Source organism: Arachis stenosperma, chromosome 5 (assembly GCF_014773155.1).
Source record: "Arachis stenosperma cultivar V10309 chromosome 5, arast.V10309.gnm1.PFL2, whole genome shotgun sequence".
Classification (NCBI taxonomy): domain Eukaryota; kingdom Viridiplantae; phylum Streptophyta; class Magnoliopsida; order Fabales; family Fabaceae; genus Arachis; species Arachis stenosperma.
The window spans coordinates 67,410,274-67,417,731 of record NC_080381.1 but is presented as its reverse complement, the minus strand read 5'-3'; the positions used below and the strand labels follow the sequence as shown (position 1 = coordinate 67,417,731).

Sequence of the window (7,458 nt, the reverse complement as noted above, 5' to 3'; positions counted from 1 at the left end):
AGATCAAATTGACTTGTTGAGTCAATATCTTGTTCTGAGCCAAAATGGCATTCAGAGTGTCAATCTCAAGAACTCCTTTCTTCTGATTAGTCCCATTGTTCACAGGATTCCTTTCAGAAGTGTACATGAATTGGTTATTTGCAACCTTTTCAATCAGCTCTTGAGCTTCTGTAGGCGTCTTCTTCAAATGAAGAGATCCTCCAGCAGAGCTATCCAAAGACATCTTGGACAGTTCAGAGAGACCATCATAGAAAATACCTATGATGCTCCATTCAGAAAGCATGTCAGAAGGACATTTTCTGATCAATTGTTTGTATCTTTCCCAAGCTTCATAGAGGGATTCTCCATCCTTTTGTCTGAAGGTTTGGACTTCCACTCTAAGCTTACTCAATTTTTGAGGTGGAAAAAACTTTGCCAAGAAGGTATTGACTAGCTTTTCCCATGAGTCCAGGCTTTCTTTGGGTTGTGAATCCAACCATGTCCTAGCTCTGTCTCTTACAGCAAAAGGGAATAGCATAAGTCTGTAGACCTCAGGGTCAACCCCATTAGTCTTGACAGTGTCACAGATTTGCAAGAACTCAGCTAAAAACTGATGAGGATCTTCCAATGGAAGTCCATGGAACTTGCAATTCTGTTGCATTAGAGAAACTAATTGAGGCTTAAGCTCAAAGTTGTTTGCTCCAATGGCAGGGATAGAGATGCTTCTCCCATAAAAGTCGGGAGTAGGTGCAGTAAAGTCACCCAGCACCTTCCTTGCATTGTTGGCATTGTTGTTGTTTTCGGCTGCCATGTGTTCTTCTTCTTTGAAGATTTCTGTTAGGTCCTCTACAGAGAGTTGTGCTTTGGCTTCTCTTAGCTTTCGCTTCAAGGTCCTTTCAGGTTCAGGGTCAGCTTCAACAAGAATGCTTTTGTCTTTGTTCCTGCTCATATGAAAGAGAAGAGAACAAGAAAATGTGGAATCCTCTATGTCACAGTATAGAGATTCCTTGAGGTGTCAGAGGAAAAGAAAAGTAGAAGACAGAAGTAGAAAATTCGAACTTATCAAAGAAGATGGAGTTCGAATTTTGCATTAAGGAATAGTGTTAGTCCATAAATAGAAGGATGTGAGAAGAAGGGAAGTAATTTTCGAAAATTAAGTAAAAGATTTTGAAAACATTTTGAAAAACACTAATTAATTTTCGAAAATAAGAGTGGGAAAGAAATCAAGTGATTTTTTGAAAAAGATTTTGAAATTAGAAGTAAAAAAGATTTGATTGAAAACTATTTTGAAGAAGATGAAGTTAAGAAGATATGATTGGTTTTAAAAAATATGTGATTGAGAAGATATGATTTGAAAACAATTTTAAAAAGGGATTTGATTTTAAAAATTAATGACTTGCCTAACAAGAAAAGATATGATTCAAACATTAAACCTTTCTCAACAGAAAAGGCAACACACTTGAAATGTTCAATCAAATCATTAATTGTTAGCAAGTATCTTTGAAAAAAGAAAGAAATTGATTTTGAAAACATTTGATTGAAAAGATATGATTTGAAAAAGATTTGATTTTGAAAAACTTTGAAAACTTGAAAAAAAAATTGATTTGAAAACAAAATCCTCCCCCTTGTGCCATCCTGGTGTTAAACGCCCAGAATGGTGCACATTCTGGCGTTTAACGCCCAAAACTATACCCTTTTGGGCGTTAAACGCCCAACCAGGTACCCTGGCTGGCGTTTAAACGCCAGTCTGTCCTTCTTCACTGGGCGTTTTGAACGCCCAGCTTTTTCTGTGCAATCCCTCTGCTGTATGTTCTGAATCTTCAATTCTCTGTATTATTGACTTGAAAAGACATAAATTAAAAATATTTTTGGATTTTTAATAATGAGGAATAATCAAAATGCAACTAAATTCAAATAACAATGCATGCAAGACACCAAACTTAGCAGTTTGTATACTACTGACACTGACAAAATGAGAATGCATATGGAAAACAACAAAACACTCAAGTCAAGAGAATTCAAAGATCAGAGTAAGAAATAATCAAGAATTACTTGAAAATCCTTAAGACACATGAATGAATGCATGCAATTGACACCAAACTTAAGATGAGACTCTAGACTCAAACAAGAAACATAAGATATTTTTTTGTTTTTATGATTTAAAAAAAATTTTTTTTTGGATTTTTTCGAAAATTATGTGGAAAAGAAAATAAAGGTATCAAAATTCTTAATGAGAATTCCAGGAATCATGCAATGTTAGTCTAAAGCTTCAGTCTAAAGGAATTAGACATGGCTAGCCAAGCTTCAGCAGTACATTGCATTCAAGAGCTAAATTGATGAAGATCAATCAGCTTTGGTGATGATAAGAACATCACCTTGAAACACTAGAATTCATTCTTAAGAACTCTGAAGAAAAATACCTAATCTAAGCAACAAGATGAACCGTCAGTTGTCCATACACAAACAATCCCCGGCAACGGCGCCAAAAACTTGGTGCGCGAAATCGTGATCACTACAACTTCGCACAACTAACCAGCAAGTGCACTGGGTCGTCCAAGTAATAAACCTTACGCGAGTAAGGGTCAATCCCACGGAGATTGTTGGTATGAAGCAAGCTATGGTCACCTTGTAAATCTTAGTCAGGTAGACTCAAATGGGTATGGTGATATACGAATAAAGCATAAAGATAAGGATAGAGGTACTTATGTAATTCATTGGTAGGAACTTCAGATAAGCGTATGAAGATGCCTTCCCTTTCGTCTCTCTGCTTTCCTACTGTCTTCATCCAATCCTTCTTACTCCTTTCCATGGCAAGCTGTATGTAGGGTTTCACCGTTGTCAGTGGCTACCTCCCATCCTCTCAGTGAAAATGTTCCTATGCTCTGTCACAGCATATGGCTAATCAGCTGTCGGTTCTCGGTCAGGCCGGAATAGAATCCAGTGATTCTTTTGCGTCTGTCACTAACGCCCCGCCTGCTAGGAGTTTGAAGCACGTCACAGTCATTCAATCATTGAATCCTACTCAGAATACCACAGACAAGGTTTAGACCTTCCGGATTCTCTTGAATGCCGCCATCAATTCTAATTTATACCACGAAGATTCCGGTTAAAGAATCCAAGAGATAAACATTAGAGCCTCGTTTGCTTGTAGAACAAGAGTGGTTGTCAGTCACTTTGTTCATAAGTGAGAATGATGATGAGCATCACATAATCATCACATTCATCGTGTTTTTGGGTGCAAATGAATATCTTGGACAAAGAACAAGCGGAATTGAATAGAAGAACAATAGTAATTGCATTAATACTCGAGGTACAGCAGAGCTCCACACCTTAATCTATGGTGTGTAGAAACTCCACCGTTGAAAATACATAAGAACAAAAGTGATCATTGGTTTCGGCCCCAGAGAAGTTACCAGAAGAACCAAGATGAAAATACAATAGTAAAAGGTCCTATATATAGAGCCTAGGGTGCTTGGGTGTACAGAGATGAGTAAATGACATAAAAATCCACTTCCGGGCCCACTTGGTGTGTGCTTGGGCTGAGCAATGAAGCATTTTCGTGTAGAGACTCTTCTTGGAGTTAAACGCCAGCTTTTATGCCAGTTTGGGCGTTTAACTCCCATTTAGGTGCCAGTTCCGGCGTTTAACGCTGGAATTCCTGAGGGTGACTTTGAACGCCGGTTTGGGCCATCAAATCTTGGGCAAAGTATGGACTATTATATATTGCTGGAAAGCCCAGGATGTCTACTTTCCAACGCCGTTGAGATCGCGCCAATTGGGCTTCTGTAGCTCCAGAAAATCCACTTCGAATGCAGGGAGGTCAGAATCCAACAGCATCTGCAGTCCTTTTCAGTCTCTGAATCAGATTTTTGCTCAGGTCCCTCAATTTCAGCCAGAAAATACCTGAAATCACAGAAAAACACACAAACTCATAGTAAAGTCCAGAAAAGTGAATTTTAACTAAAAACTAATAAAAATATACTAAAAACTCAACCAAATATACTAAAAACATACTAAAAACAATGCCAAAAAGCGTACAAATTATCCGCTCATCAGCAGTGCAGTCATTCTGAAAAGCTTACCAGAAAAGCTTCAAGATCCTGGAAGCTTTATGATACCATGCACATTAGAAGGCGCTTGCACCAAGACAGCCCCGTGTGATCTTGGAGCAAGCATCAATCTAATACCTGCATCCACTATCAGAAAGCTTGGGTTGGCTGGAGAAGTCAAACCAACCAGGATATGCCTCCAACTTGCTGATGGCTCCATTAAACATCCATCAGGCATAATAGAGGATATGATTGTCAAGGTTGGGCCATTTGCTTTTCCAACTGACTTTGTGGTGCTGGAAATGGAGGAGCACAAGAGTGCAACTCTCATTCTAGGAAGACCATTCCTAGCAACTGGACGGACTCTCATTGATGTACAAAAAGGGGAAGTGACCTTGAGAGTCAATGAGGATGAGTTCAAGTTGAATGCTATAAAAGCTATGCAGCATCCAGACACAACAAATGACTGCATGGGCGCTGACATTATTGACTCTCTGGTGGAAGAGATCAATATGACTGAAAGCCTAGAATCAGAGCTTGAGGACATCTTCAAGGATGCTCAACCTGATCAAGAGGAACCAGAGGAAACAAAGGAATTTTCGAAAATTCCTCAGGAGGAGGATAAGCCTCCCAAACCTGAACTCAAACCACTACCACCATCCCTAAAGTATGCATTTCTGGGAGAGGGTGAAACTTTTCCAGTGATCATAAGCTCTGCTTTAAATCCACAGGAAGAGGAAGCACTGATTCAAGTGCTAAGGACACACAAGACAGCTCTTGGGTGGTCCATAAGTGATCTTAAGGGTATTAGCCCAGCTAGATGCATGCACAAGATCCTGTTGGAGGATAATGCCAAACCAGTGGTCCAACCACAGAGGAGGCTAAATCCAGCCATGAAGGAGGTGGTGCAGAAAGAGGTCACTAAATTACTGGAGGCTGGGATTATTTATCCTATTTCTGATAGCCCCTGGGTGAGCCCTGTCCAAGTTGTCCCCAAAAAGGGAGGCATGACAGTGGTTCATAATGAAAAAAATGAACTAGTTTCTACAAGAACAGTCACAGGGTGGCATATGTGTATTGACTACAGAAGGCTCATTACAGCCACCAGAAAGGATCATTTTCCTTTACCATTCATAGACCAAATGCTAGAAAGACTAGCTGGTCATGATTATTACTGCTTTTTGGATGGCTATTCAGGTTACAACCAAATTGCAGTAGATCCTCAGGACCAAGAGAAAACAGCATTTACTTGCCCTTCTGGCGTGTTTGCCTACAGAAGGATGCCTTTTGGTCTGTGTAATGCTCCTGCAACCTTTCAGAGATGCATGCTATCCATCTTCTCTGATATGGTGGAGAAATTTCTTGAAGTCTTCATGGATGACTTCTCAGTATATGGAGACTCATTCAGCTCCTGTCTTAGCCACCTATCACTTGTCCTGAAAAGGTGCCAAGAGACTAACCTGGTTTTAAACTGGGAGAAATGTCACTTTATGGTGACTGAAGGAATTGTCCTTGGGCACAAAATTTCAAGCAGGGGAATAGAGGTGGATAAGGCAAAGGTAGAGGTAATTGAAAAATTACCACCACCTGCCAATGTTAAGGCAATCAGAAGCTTTCTGGGGCATACAGGATTCTATAGAAGGTTTATAAAGGATTTTTCGAAAATTGCAAAACCTTTGAGTAACCTGCTAGCTGCTGACACACCATTTGTGTTTGACACACAGTGTCAGTAGGCGTTTGAGACCCTGAAAGCTAAGCTGGTCACAACACCAGTCATCTCTGCACCAGATTGGGCATCGCCATTTGAATTAATGTGTGATGCCAGTGACCATGCCATTGGTGCAGTGTTGGGACAGAGGCATAACAAGCTTCTCCACGTCATTTATTATGCTAGCCGTGTTCTAAATGATGCACAGAAGAATTACACAACCACAGAAAAAGAATTACTTGCAGTGGTTTATGCCATTGACAAGTTTAGATCTTATCTAGTGGGATCCAAAGTGATTGTGTACACTGACCATGCTGCTCTTAAATACTTACTCACAAAGCAGGATTCAAAACCCAGGCTTATAAGATGGGTGTTGCTTCTGCAAGAGTTTGATATAGAAATAAGAGACAGAAAAGGGACAGAGAACCAAGTAGCTGATCATCTGTCCCGAATAGAACCAGTAGCTGGGACGTCCCTCCCTTCTACTGAGATTTCTGAGACTTTTCCAGATGAGCAACTCTTTGCCATTCAGGAAGCTCCATGGTTTGCAGATATTACAAACTACAAAGCTGTGAGGTTCATACCCCAGGAGTACAGCAGAATGCAAAGAAAGAAATTAATTTCAGATGCTAAGTACTACCTATGGGATGAACCATATCTCTTCAAGAGATGTGCAGACGGAATGATCCGCAGATGTGTACCCAGAGAAGAAGCACAAAGGATCCTATGGCATTGCCATGGATCACAGTATGGAGGACATTTTGGAAGTGAGCGAACAGCCACTAAAGTCCTCCAATGTGGCTTCTACTGGCCTACTCTCTATAAAGATTCCTGAGAGTTTGTGCGTAACTGTGACAGTTGCCAAAGAGCTGGTAACTTGCCTCACGGATATGCCATGCCTCAACAAGGGATATTAGAGATAGAATTGTTTGATGTATGGGGAATTGACTTCATGGGTCCATTCCCACCATCATACTCAAACACTTACATTCTGGTGGCAGTAGACTATGTATCTAAGTGGGTAGAAGCAATTGCTACACCCACTAATGATACCAAAATCGTGCTGAAATTCCTCCAGAAACACATCTTCAGCAGGTTTGGTGTTCCCAGAGTGCTAATCAGCGACGGGGGCACTCATTTCTGCAATAGACAGCTATACTCTGCTATGGTTAGATATGTAATTAGCCACAAAGTGGCAACTCCGTATCATCCACAGACAAATGGGCAAGCTGAAGTCTCTAACAGAGAGCTAAAAAGAATCCTATAACGGACTGTGATAGCCCGAAGAAAGGATTGGCAAAGAGCTTGGATGATGCTCTGTGGCATACAGAACAGCATCAAGACTCCTATAGGAACCTCTCCATACCAACTGGGTATGGGAAGGCCTGTCATCTGCCCGTGGAACTGGAACATAAAGCCTACTGGGCAACAAGATTCCTAAACATGGATGCTCAGTTGGCTGGTGAAAAAAGATTACTCCCTAAAATGAGCTAGAGGATTTCAGACTCAATGCCTTTGAAATGCAAAATTTATAAGGAAAAGGCAAAGAAATGGCATGACAAGAAGTTGTCATCCAGAAGTCTTTGAGCCAGGACAAAAAGTTCTGCTCTTCACTCTAGGCTCAGATTGTTTCCAGGAAACTTAAATCCCGGTGGAGGGGTCCGTATGTGATTACAGGAGTGTCACCATATGGATATGTTGAGCTTCAAGATATTGATTCTG

The 7,458-nt window shown here is 40.6% G+C and overlaps 1 non-coding gene across 1 annotated transcript; it reads left to right on the top strand.

The window, feature by feature from the left end:
* Window positions 1–277: 277 nt before the first annotated feature.
* LOC130983428 (small nucleolar RNA R71) lies at window positions 278–385 on the top strand. Its single transcript, XR_009087420.1, has one exon. It is a non-coding gene; the product is annotated as a small nucleolar RNA R71 (small nucleolar RNA).
* The last annotated feature ends 7,073 nt before the right edge of the window (window positions 386–7,458 follow it).